This window comes from Acomys minous (assembly GCF_964271855.1).
Source record: "Acomys minous genome assembly, chromosome: 5".
Taxonomy (NCBI): Eukaryota; Metazoa; Chordata; class Mammalia; order Rodentia; family Muridae; genus Acomys; species Acomys minous.
The window spans coordinates 27,329,499-27,341,790 of NC_140494.1; the positions used below are offsets into that span (position 1 = coordinate 27,329,499).

The 12,292-nt window shown below is 44.5% G+C and overlaps 1 long non-coding RNA gene across 1 annotated transcript; it reads left to right on the forward strand.

Moving 5' to 3' along the window:
• The first annotated feature begins 66 nt into the window (after positions 1-66).
• LOC311597669 lies at positions 67-5,153 on the forward strand. Its single transcript, XR_014779316.1, has 3 exons — positions 67-644; positions 3,268-3,391; positions 5,059-5,153. It is a non-coding gene; the product is annotated as an uncharacterized lncRNA (long non-coding RNA).
• The last annotated feature ends 7,139 nt before the right edge of the window (positions 5,154-12,292 follow it).

Here is a 12,292-nt window from a genome sequence, read left to right on the forward strand (position 1 = left end):
TTTGTTTCCAGCTGCCTGAAGGTTCTAGAACTGGGAGTTCTCAGCAGTCTTGTTGAGCAACTACCTGCCTCTCTTTTTATTCTTCCTAGTCTGCTCCATTGGACAGCTTATATTAAGATTTGACCTTCATATTTAGTAGAGTCTCAGATAAAATTTCAGAAACTGGCTTTAGGAATATCATCCATGTTCTCCTAAAATGTATCTGAAAGCAAAGATGACTATGAGAGTTAAAAGCAATCTGACAAGATAATGAAATGTTTGTTTCAACAAACAAACATAAAACTAGCCAGATGTATATAATTCCAGAATTCAGGGAGGCAGAGGCAGGTGGATCTCTGGGAATTCAAGGAAAGCCTGGTCTACAAAGCAAGTCCAGGACAGACAAGGCTACACAGACAAACCCTGTCTTTGAAAAACAAAACAAAATCTCCAAAACAAGTCCCCCACAAAAGCAGTTAAGGTGGGATACCTGGTAGAAGATCAACATAATGGAACAGGATACGGAGCGCATCACAAGACCACAGAAGGCCACAGCAGGATGCGGATGGAGAAAAAGATGCAGGTGGATGGGATGATGGAACAATGACGACCAACAACGGAAGCGATAGAAGGCGTGAAGGAGATGTACCTGCGCTCCACATAAGGTATAACTCACAGCTGGCCAATGACCTACTTATAAAGAGAAAAATTGTGAAACTTCTGTCTGTTAACACTGAGAATCTTCTAAATTTGTGCTTTGGGGCGGGGGGGGGGGCGTTATACCTAAAATTTTACTGGCAAACTCAGCTCATAAAGTAATTAAAAATAATTATAAACTGGACTTGACCAAATCAAAACTTCAGCTCCTTACAAACACGCTGCTAAGAAAATGAAAAGACTAGCCACAATTTATGAAAAACATTTCCATGTTGCATGTCTATGAAAAGCTTTGAGTCCAGATTCTATAAATATTGTGCATCTTAAAATTCAACGATGAGCATCCAACCCAATTAAAAATGATCAACAGTGGCAAGTGGGGGATCTTTATCACATCCCATCCTGAAATGCTCAGCGGCTGTCATGAAAGAGGAGGCAGAGAAATTGTACGAGAAGTCGAAAGTGACACTGACTTCTGGATAGGAAGGCTCCTCTGCCCACATGAACTCACAGCGGCTGTCTGCACAGGCCCTGCGCAAGGACAAGCCATCAACACTTCAGTGTGGCCTGGGGCGGGGCCCTTGAGATGTCTCCCCTAACTGGGAGCCGCTGACAGTTGATGGTTACTGGAGGAAAGTCAGTTTTGCTTAAGGGTGTGGCCCCCTGTAGAGTGATCATACTTCAAGGGATGACTCAGCATGCTTGAATACATAGGCTGCACAACGTAGACATGGTAAATTCTTCTTCTTCTTCTTCTTCTTCTTCTTCTTCTTCTTCTTCTCCTCCTCCTCCTCCTCCTCCTCCTCCTCCTCCTTCTCCTTCTTCTTTTTTTTTTAAAGGAAGACACAAACTTGAGAAGGGATGGTGAGGTGGGGATGGATATAAGAGTTAGTTTGGGAGGATGTGAGGGGTGAATAGGACCAATATGTATGTTTGCATGTGTATTTTTTTCTTTGAAAGAAGTGAGCAAAACCATCTGAAACAGGAGCATCAAAGAAGATATGCAGGTAGCAAAGCACTTGACTGGATGGCTCCCATCATCTTTGCTGTCATTTAAAAAAACTGTAATTACAACAAACTGGTTGTGCCCAATAAAGCCAAGAAGAAGGAATACTTACTCCTTGCTGCCAGAATTCAGTGTAACTTGGCCCATTTGGAAAGTGGCTGGGCAGTTTCTTGTATAGTTAGACAAAGGCTTATGGTATAAGCCAAACCACTCTAAGGTAACGTATTATTCAAGTGAATCGAATGTTGTGTTTATAAAAAAAGTTAAACAAGGTTTATAGCATAGCTTCATGGATAATCGAAAGGAACTAGACGCAGCAAAGATGACCCTCACAGGGGAGATGTGGAGGTGAATGTTTGTGTATCTCACTGTGGACAGTGCTACTGCCCTGGAGACTGGTCCCCACGACCACATGATGTAGATGCGCATTTCTATGCGAAGGCAGCCCAGTCTAAAAAACACATATTAAATAATGTTAGTTACATGGTGTTATAAAAAAACAAAATCAAAGAAACCAAATAGTTGTGGTCATTGACCAGAGAAGGGTTTGACGATGGAGGGTCGCACAGAGAAATTTCAGTTATTGGCGATATGCTCTGTAGTAGGAAGGTAGTGGACACCTGACTTCACGAGTGAGTCAAAGCTCATAGAACCACACAGCCCTAAGAGCACACTTCTGGGTGAGGGAGAAGAAACACCCACCGGAACACGGCACTTCCTGAGGTGGACTTCAAGCTCAACAAGAGAACCAACTTGTCACCAAGCTGTGTTGACCTCTCTGAGAGGGATGTAAGGATGGCTACTAATAGAAGTGAAAAAAAACCCAGTATTTCCGCCTGGTTATTTGAGCTAAAGAAAAGACCTGTACAGAAATCCTGCACTTTGGTTGGTGACTTTGTTTTTTTAGATAGATTCACAGGTCTAGAAAAACTTGCTGCAGAGTAGGAGGACCAGAGTGAGTTTAGATGCCAGGCACCCATAGAGAAAGCTGGGCATGTGCCATGTGACTGTGATCCTAGCACTGGGAAGATGGTTTCAGGATGATCCAGAGCTTGCTAGACAGCTCGGAGGCCTCCGCGTTCAGTGAAAGTCTCAAAAATGTAGATAGCAACTGAGAAGAAAGGTGATGCTGACCCCTGGCCTCTGCATGCATGCCTACAAATGTACACATCCAGTTATACACACATGCAGGAACACACACACACGTGTGTGTGTGTGTGTGTGTGTGTGTGTGTGTGTGTGTGTGTGTGTGTGTATGCTAGGGCTGAACAATGTATCAGTAGGTTACAGCTAATGGGGAGAGGTGCAGATTTCACTCTGACAGGGGAGCTATACAGAAATAAAAAAAATAAACATTTTTTAAAAAATGTTCTACATTTTATCACTGGACAAACCACACTCCCAATTTAGACTTGACCAAGTCTCCAGGTTAAAAACACTGACTCCCTCTGGTAGCACTGATTGATGACCATGATTCAGCACAAACCCTCAGTCTTGCCATTGTACGCATCCTTACAGCCCCAGCTTTGCTCGCCTCCAGTGTCTTCTCTTGTACCTGATTTTGTTACCAGTTTTCTCCCAATCCATTGAGGAATAAGATGAGTCTGCTTTGGTTTCCTGGCCAGGAGGTGCTTGATTCTGAAAGCCTTGTGAGAAGACATGGAGAGAAGCTGAGTCAGTTGTGTGGCCCACGATGGGGGAGGAAAGGAGAAGAGCATCCCAAAGAATAAATGCTATGAGGGTGAATAAGTGAGTGCTATCAATATCTACCTGCCAATCATCTACCCTCTATCTGTCACCTACCCTCTCTTCTTGTCAGTGAATATAGGTTTGTGTGTGTAATTAGTCCACATACACATATTCTTTTTTTTAAAATTATTTATTTATTTATTATGTGTACAATGCTCTTCCTGCATGTACATGTACAGGCCAGAAAAGGGCATCAGATCACCTTAAAGATGGTTGTGAGCCACCATGTGGTTGCTGGGAATTGAACTCAGGACCTCTGGAAGAGCAGACAGTGCTCTTAACCTCTGAGCCATCTCTCCAGACCCCATACACGGATTCTTAACTAAGTCTTCTCAGAGAACTTAGACACAGTGACACTCTGGTGACAGCGCATGTCCCCATCACCCAGAATCTGCATCTTATTCTCCAACCAAAGGAACCAGTACTCATTGGAAATTGGCTGGTTTTAGAATGAGGCATGAAAAAAAAAAAAAAAGCAAGACGAGGCTGCTGGATAATCTTGTTAGTGTAAGAAAATAAGGAAGTGTCTAAAAAGAGAAAAACAGAGGGCGTGGAGTGGCTGAACATATTAAAAGGACAGTGAAGCCAAACTAAATAAACTCCTCAGAGCCAGAGCTGACACAATTGGAGCCGAAATAAACAGCCATGCTATGATATTTTAATAAGCAAAAAGAAAATCAATACTGTGTATGAATGAAAGACAGAGTAAATGTCATAAAGAGAAGAAATACACATTATATAGAAAATTCTAAACGATCTGTGTGGATTACTGTTAAGCCCCAGGAAAAGGAGTGTAATTCTCCTCCCTTCCACTAAGTGTTGTGCTGAATGCCTGTTTCCAGCAAACAAAGAAAAGCAACAATGTAAACATTGAGGTGAAGAAGCAGAGTCCACTTCAGCCACAGACCAGGACCAGGCCTGACCTCACCAGGAATGGCTCATTGCAGTTTTATTACCCAATGTAGGCAGCCCCAGTGTGATCCAAAAACATTGGTGAGCATGCCAGAGCGAGCACCATCTATGAAATACCTGGTAGTACTTCTCGAACCAGTCAAGTTCTGACACGGGACCCAGGAAACACTCACAGACTGGGAGAGGCGGAACTAAGATGACTAAGTGCTGATAGCCAGATCCCTGAAAGCCGGAATCTTCGAACTGCTGCAGCCAGTGCGAACGCTGTGGCCAGGTTGGTTTCTCAGTTTGCAGGAGCATGCTGTGGTAATGTGAGATACTATGTGAGCGGAGCCTGGGGAAGCCACAGGAGCTCCCCCTCACCTTCAGCACACTTTCTGTAGGTCTAAACTGTACTGAAAACAAGTTAAAGGGTCTGATGATTAGTGTGCCAGCACAATCCACCAATCACAGAAAAGCTCAGCAAATAGGAGATGTTTGACTATTATCCAAATGAGTAACCCATTCCCGTAGGTGAAAAATCTTTTTAGTTTTTTTGCCCAATGGGAAATCCAGTGAACAGATGACATAAAAGCTTTTTAAAAAACTTATTCCTCATGACAAATTATTGTATAGACTATATTGTTTAAGGGCTTTGTCTGGTGGGATGTTTGGGGCCACTGGGGTACACCTTAAGGACTGTGGGCCTCTGAGCCTGGCTTCTCCCGTTTGCTTATGGCTAAGAGGAGTGGTTTCATTGTGCTCTGTGTTCCCAGAATGCTGTCTGCTTCACCCCAGCCCCAAAGTGACAAGAGCAACTGATCAAGAATTGTCACCTCTAAAACTGTGAGCTGAAAGCAACTTCTTCTCTTTGTAAGTTGATGAACTCAGCGGTTTCATTGCAGTGATGAGAAGTTTGCAAACACTCAAACCGTTAAGCTTGGCTGTGGAGTCTGAGCAGAGTACTTTTTATATCATGGTGGTGGTGGCCTCTGTTGTCTTCTTCTTTTCTGTTTTCTTTCTTTCTGTTTTCATTTGTTTGTTTGTTTGTTTTTGTTTTTCCAAGACAAGGCTTCTCTGTTTAACAGAGCCCTGGATACCTTAGACTCGCTTTGTAGATCAGGCTGGACCTCTATCTTCTATACTGAGACAGATATATTGCCATATATTGTCACAAACTAAAAGAAAGGAAGAGATTCATCATTCTTAATTCACTTCTCTGGGAGCCATAGAAAACAAGATAAGGGCATCCTAGCCACATAGCATGAGTATAAACACTTAAATCTTGTGCTGTGGTTCACAGGAGCCAGCTAAGTCAAAAACACCAATCCAACCCAACACGGACTTAGACATTGTAATGCTGTGAGGGCAGCAGTGGCTTTCCATATGTAAAGTGTCTCTGTGTGTGTGTGTTCTTAGCCATTGTAATGCTGCAAAGGCAGCGGTGGCTTTCCATGTGTAGTGTGTGTGTGTGTGTGTATGTTCTTAGCGTTGTAATGCTGTGAAGGCAACTGTGGCTTTCCATGTGTAGTGTGTGTGTGTGTGTGTGTGTGTGTGTCTGTTTGTGTGTGTCTTTCAGTGTGTGCAGCATGCATGGATCTATTGTGCAAAAAATCTATATAACATTTTCTAGCATACAATCCTGAGGCACTTTGCTCACTTGGTGCCATGGATCTTCTAGTACCTAGTCCCAGATCTCCATCGCCTTCCCCATTCCTCTGAAAGCAGCACCTCCTACCCTCCCGAGCCCTGGTAATCACCTATGCTTTGCCTCCCTAGGTTTGCCTAGTGTAAACTCTTTCTTAAATGGGCCTATAATGCTTTTTTGGTGGTGAGAAGCGAGGTCTGGGAAACACGTATAAAATGTGTTTAAATGAAGTTTCCTTGGTGTTGGTCTATTGAATAGAGTGTATGTAAGCTCTGACATGCTACCCATGTGTCCATAGTGCCCCCAGGGAGTAAAGTCATGTATTCTGTCTTCTAGTAACATGGGGGGTGGCTCTGGCCAACCTCTTGGGCTCAGTTAAGGCGACCTGACAAGTGAATACACAGCAGGGTGTTAACTGCTGAGGCTGTTTCCCATTAATCCACAGAGACTCAGCCACGCGAACCTCCTGGGCACTCACATCTTTTGTATGCAATGGTATCATATTTGAATATAACCTGGGCGAATACTTCTAAATGCTTTAGATTGTCTTTGGGTTATCTGCAGTAGCTGGTGGTGCAAATGCTGGGGAAATAGTTACCCCGTGCCATTGACAAAATGATGACATGAAGGAGTCCGCACAGTTTCAGATGAGAATCTTCCACGTTTTAATATTTTCCATCCAAGGTTGAATTCATGGTTGTGGAATCTGCAAAGATGTTGGGCCAAGACACACTCTATTTCCAAGTTATATTCCTTAGAGACTAATAGCCCCAAGGAGGTGTCTTGAGACTGTACCTCCTACTCTGCAACAGAGACCTGAGAAATCTTGTGGGGTGAGCAAACCCACTCCTATCCCCCAATATGAGAGGTAGTAGAAACTTCAAAATTGGAGCTCTGAATCAGGGGTGGTTTCAATTATGCTTAAAAACTAAAAGAAGGCAGGTGTCTTATCCCCAGCCAATGAGCTCCTGGCTCTAGGATTTACTTACTGTTACTTTTGAGACAGGGTATATCCCAGGTTGGCCTAGAATGCATCTGCTTCTTAGGCTGGCCCTGAACTGATGATCCTGCAGTCCCTGCCATGCCTTAAGGATTACAGGCGCAAGCTACCACACATGGCTGGTAATGAGGTTTCTGACTTACAAGAGCCCCATGGGAATCATTGTGTCACTTGAGTATTATATAGAAATGCAGGGATCTTGACACATGCATTGGGGTTAGGAGGCTCTCTGGCGGTGAACCTCTGAGTCAGGTGGGCTGGACAAAGGCCCCTGAATGACTTACCCAGTACCAGAGAGATGAACAGAGCTTATGTTCATAAAACATCGAGAGTTGCATTAGCATAAACTGTAACTCATGTCTACATCACAGCCTATGTCCCATTCTCCTATAGTTACCCTGGTTCTGACTGTTATTTTGGACAAAGGAGGCTGCAATTGCCATGTGAGTTCATTGCAAAAAGTCCAAACACAGACAAGAGACTAATTATACCACAGCAAAGAATTGCTTTGTGTCTTCCAGATGTTTCTAAAAGTGGCTGCAGATCTAGGTCAGGTTTCTCTACTAGCCAGTTAACATACATATTCATCTTTACATTATACTTAGGATACCTTGGGTCTGTGTAGGGTTCTGGTCTGTGAGGTTGTGGCTGGGCCCTGGGGCTGCAGAACAGCGCTTCCATATGGAAGGATGGTCACATGACCAAAATGCTAGGCTACCACTTGGAGTGCTGCCTCTGAAATAAAAAAGCAGGAAAAAGTTTAATTTAAATATATTTGGTTCACAGTTATTTATTGCATATGCTTTTATATTTTATAAGAAAAATATTTTCATGTGTGAAAGAAATTGAAACATTAAGATTGCAAGATCTAGCTGGGTGCTGTGGTGCATGCTTGTAATCCTAGCACTAGGAAAGGCAGAAGCAGGTGACTCTCCGTGAGTTCAAGGCCAGCCTGGTCTACAAATCGAGTCCAGGCTATACAAGAGAAACCCTGTCTTGAAAAACAAAAACAAACAAACAAACAAACAAAAAAGAAAGATAGAAAAGAAAAAGCAAGCTCTAGGGGCTGGAGAGAAGGCTCTGTAATTAAGAGCACTTTCTGGTCTTACAGAGTACTGAGGTTCACACACACACACACACACACACACACACACACACACACACACACACAAGAGAGGAGGCAGGCAAAAACATACATAAAATAAGTCTAGAAGATAATGCTAGCTCTGGAAATCAGATTGCAAATGGTTGCTTGGTTCTGTTCCCCTGGTCACAGGGCAATGTGGTGGAAGTACATGGCAGAGGCCTGCTCACTCCATGGTGGCCAGGAAGTGAATCCAGGAAGGACCCTGGAATAATGTGGAGAAGGTGCTACCACCTCCTGGTAGTGCCACAAGCTGGAGACGAAGCCTTCCGCATAATGGTTAGCTGACATTCAAAGTCCAGACTGTAGAAAGTTCCCTGCACCTCTTGTGTGATCTGGAAAATGTGGTAATGGCAGAGCCTTCCTTATTGGGAAAACACACATATACAGTTAAAAAAGGCTTCAGCATGCAAGAAGAAAGCAACATGCATTGATTATCATTGTTTGCAGAGGTCAGTCCCCTGACTTGGTGAAAGCCAAGTCCTTAGGAAGAGCAACATACAGGCTTGTCGGTTACTGTGATGAAGAACCAGGAAGCCATTCAAGATGGAGACCCACATCAGCGACCTCTGGGATATGCCCAGACTTGCTCAGATTGATGAGCAAACCGAGGCCACCTGTATGCACGTGGCGGTGACGGACTAAATCCAAGCTACCTTCTACTTCCAGGCTTGCTGAGCTAAGCTCTGCTCTGCCTGCAGGTGGATGGCTGCACACGGCTCGCATCCTTCATGTGTCCTTTGTGCCACATTCATTCAGCTCTGGGATTTCTGGAGTGACGATGCCGCCCCCGACCAGCAGGAAAGACACCAACACCGGGAACTCTTCTTGCAGCAGTTTTATTCAGGAACTTTGACTACCAGAGTGACCCCGGGAAAAGCTCCCACAGAACCTTTATAGTATGCCTGGTCCTATCAGAAACTGCCACGTTGTCACTCCTGGTTGGTGCATTCGGATCACGCCACCTCACGCTATGCCTTGTTCAGATCACACCACCTCACGCTATGCCTTCAGGCATGCGCATAAGGGGCTTGCTCACTGCGCATGTGCATATGGTTTACTCACTGCGCATGCGCAAAAGGGGTCACTGCGCATGCGCAAAACGGGGCGTATTGCCCCGGGGAAGCAGCAGGGGGCGCTGCTATCTGTGGCTCTCCACACTGGAGTATTCTGACATTTGTGGCATTTGGTACATGCAAACTGAGCCTTCTCTACGGTCTGAAGTACGTTAGAATCTTGTATGCAGAGCTCAGGATAGTAGGGTAATATCCATTACTGCGTGAAAGAAATACTAATTTGTTAACATATGTATTATACCACAGACTTCTTCAGTTGTCATGCCCTATCCCTGGTGTGTGTGTGTGTGTGTGTATGTGTGTGTGTGTTTAGTCCTGCCCACTGCATTTATGCCCCTCCCTGTTTCCCCAGATGCTTGGCCATCGGCAAGCTTCTTTCCTTTGCCAATATCTCTGTAACCCTTCCCCATTCTTATTCTCCTATGTCAGCATGTCACATTACAGCCATTTCCATTTTTTCCTTACTCCAAGATAAATGCAGAAAGAGCTTGCCCTGTGGCTGAACTCTGCACAGCCTCTCGAAAGGAAAATGTCGGTGTGGCATGACTTTTTCCATCATTCAATCCAACTGTGCACTCCCACTGTAGGAAAAGTCAGAAACTAAGCAGTACACCAGGGCTGGCTCCGAATAGTAGTGGAAAGGCTGTTTCTTTGAGTCAGATAACAGGTAGGAAGTGCCAATCAACCACTCTGAGCTTGTGTTAGAAAAGGATCGGGGTATCACTGAGGGAAACTTCTGATAACCCTTCCCTTAGCAAGTGGGACTGGCATTGTGGGAATGAGCCGAGGGACCCTGAATCCCTTTCTGTCGTTTATTTATTATGTCTGAGGTTTGCAATAATTTGTAAGCATATGTTTAAAATTCCAGCTAGCGTTTATCTCTATCCTCCATGTCGGCAGGCTCCAAGGGTGAGAACTGGTGAGCGAGACTGTCTGGTGACCTTTTCAATGTACAGTTTAGATTAAGGGGGGGACATCGCAGTAATGAATCTGGATGCTGGAAGTTTACAAATTAAGAAAACTAGTTATAAACAAATAATAAAAACCAGGAAAATGAGATCTCATTTTTTTTTAAAGCACGTGGAAACCCCCAAAATGTTACTGTGCATTACTTTGGCTTTCAGATTATAAATTTGGACCCTAGAGGGTTACCTTGCTATGTTTTAATATGCAGCTCAAAGTCAAAAAGTAGTTTTGAATGAATGTTTGTGTTCAAGTGGCTTATTCTAAGAAAGGGGCCCCCAACTGAGCTTTATAACACCCCTCTCTCATCTAAGCACTTAGGGGGGCTGGTGTGGGAGGATAATAAGTTTCAGGCCAACCTCAACCACACAGAGAGTTTAGAGTTAGCCTTTGCTACATAGCTGGAGTCAGTCTAAAAATGAGGCGCGTGTTGGGGGAGGGGGTCGTTATCTTGCCTAGCACGCATCAAGCCCTGGGTTTGATCTAAAACTAGGCATGGAGGGGGAGGGGGAGGGGCCCAGGAGCTCAAGGTCATTCTTAGCTACACTGCAAGTTTGCCTTCGGTGTGGACTCTCAGAGATTGTATCAGAAGAGAAGGAGGGTGTAGAGAGGCGGAGGGCAGGGAGGGAAGGAAGGGAGGGGAAAGGAAAAAGGGGTTCCGGGTAGGTGGCCTACCCTGCTGATTGGACATGTCACCATTATACTGAGTTAATAGGACAGGTCTATGAAAGTTGTGTTAGTAAATGAACAATGGGTTCCCAATTAACTTGGAGTCGCAGCCTTCCACAGACCATCTTCTACCTAAGTACAGTGACAAACCCCCTCATCGCGTCTCTTCCTGGACGTAGCAGTTATCCGGGACAGTCCACAGGAATAGGAAAGTTCTGCTTTTGCTCCACACTCGTCTAACAAATTCCTGGGGATATGTATTTCTGTTCTCGCTGGCAGATCTTGATGAAGGGCCTTCTGTATCACTTAGAAGCTGCTATTTTTTTTTTCACAGTCTCTAGGAGTAGGCCCTGACTTCAGTCAAAGCCCGCTTGCTTCTTGCAAAGCTTTGTGCTCAAGAGCCTGGTCCTCACTGCTACTCAGTGTAAACAGCCATTGGTCTGGTTTCCTAAGGTACCCAGCTCACCAGCCCCGCACTCGATAGCTCTGACTTCACTGTGTGGGATTTTACACATTCTAACGTTTTTGACAAATGAGAATACTGGCTGAAAATCTGAGTTTTCATGGCAGAGTTCATGCCACTAACGAGGCTGCATGGGAAAAATCCAGGCTCCAAGACTGCACGGAAATTTCACTCGCCAACCCAGATGTGGTAATGCCATTTGTATTAACTCAAGCAAGTGCTCTACAGATGCCAAAAGTCATGGGCACTTCCAGGGGCAGTTATTTCTAATTCCATTTGGGGATTGGGGAAAACTCTTGTCTCTTCAGATTTTTCCTTTGGCTGGCAACAAGACTTGGGGAACATTCAAATCTCTTTTCTCTTCTCTTCTTCTTCTTCTTCTTCTTCTTCTTCTTCTTCTTCTTCTTCTTCTTCTTCTTCTTCTTCTTCTTCTTCTTCTTCTTCTCTGTCTCTGTCTCTCTGTCTCTCTCTCTCCATTCATTTTCTGGACTTTTCTCAGCTTTACTAACCGGAGGGAAAAGACAAGCAAAAAGGAGCCTAGATCAGTCTTTTTTATTTTTCAAGGTCGCTGTTGAGGAGGAGTTCCAGTGAGATGTTAAATGATTTGCAAAATGGAGGTTTGAGGTTTCTCTGGATTTAAACTGATTAGCCCTTCCTGTGGCCTGTGAGGAAGCATGGAGACACTGAGGTGGGTTTCCATTTACTGGAGCATCCCTGAGCATCAGGTAGCTGGCTTGGGGATTCTTATAGGGCCATTTGGATCCCCTCGGACTGAGACAATCTTGTCCTTTATGGTACTGTTTGTACTGTGCTTCTGGGGAGTGAATGCAGAATCCTATGCATGCTAGGCAAGCAAGGTGCCACTGGACGGTCTCTGAGGTCTTTTAAATGTTTCTCTATAGTGTGTGTGTATACATGTCCATGTGTGGAGGGGCATGCTGTGTGTTGTATGTGTGAGAGGTACATGGGAGTGTATGGGAGTATGCATCTTTGTGCACTCATAGAGAAGGCAGAGGAGGATGTTGTGTGTTTTCTGCCATCACTCTC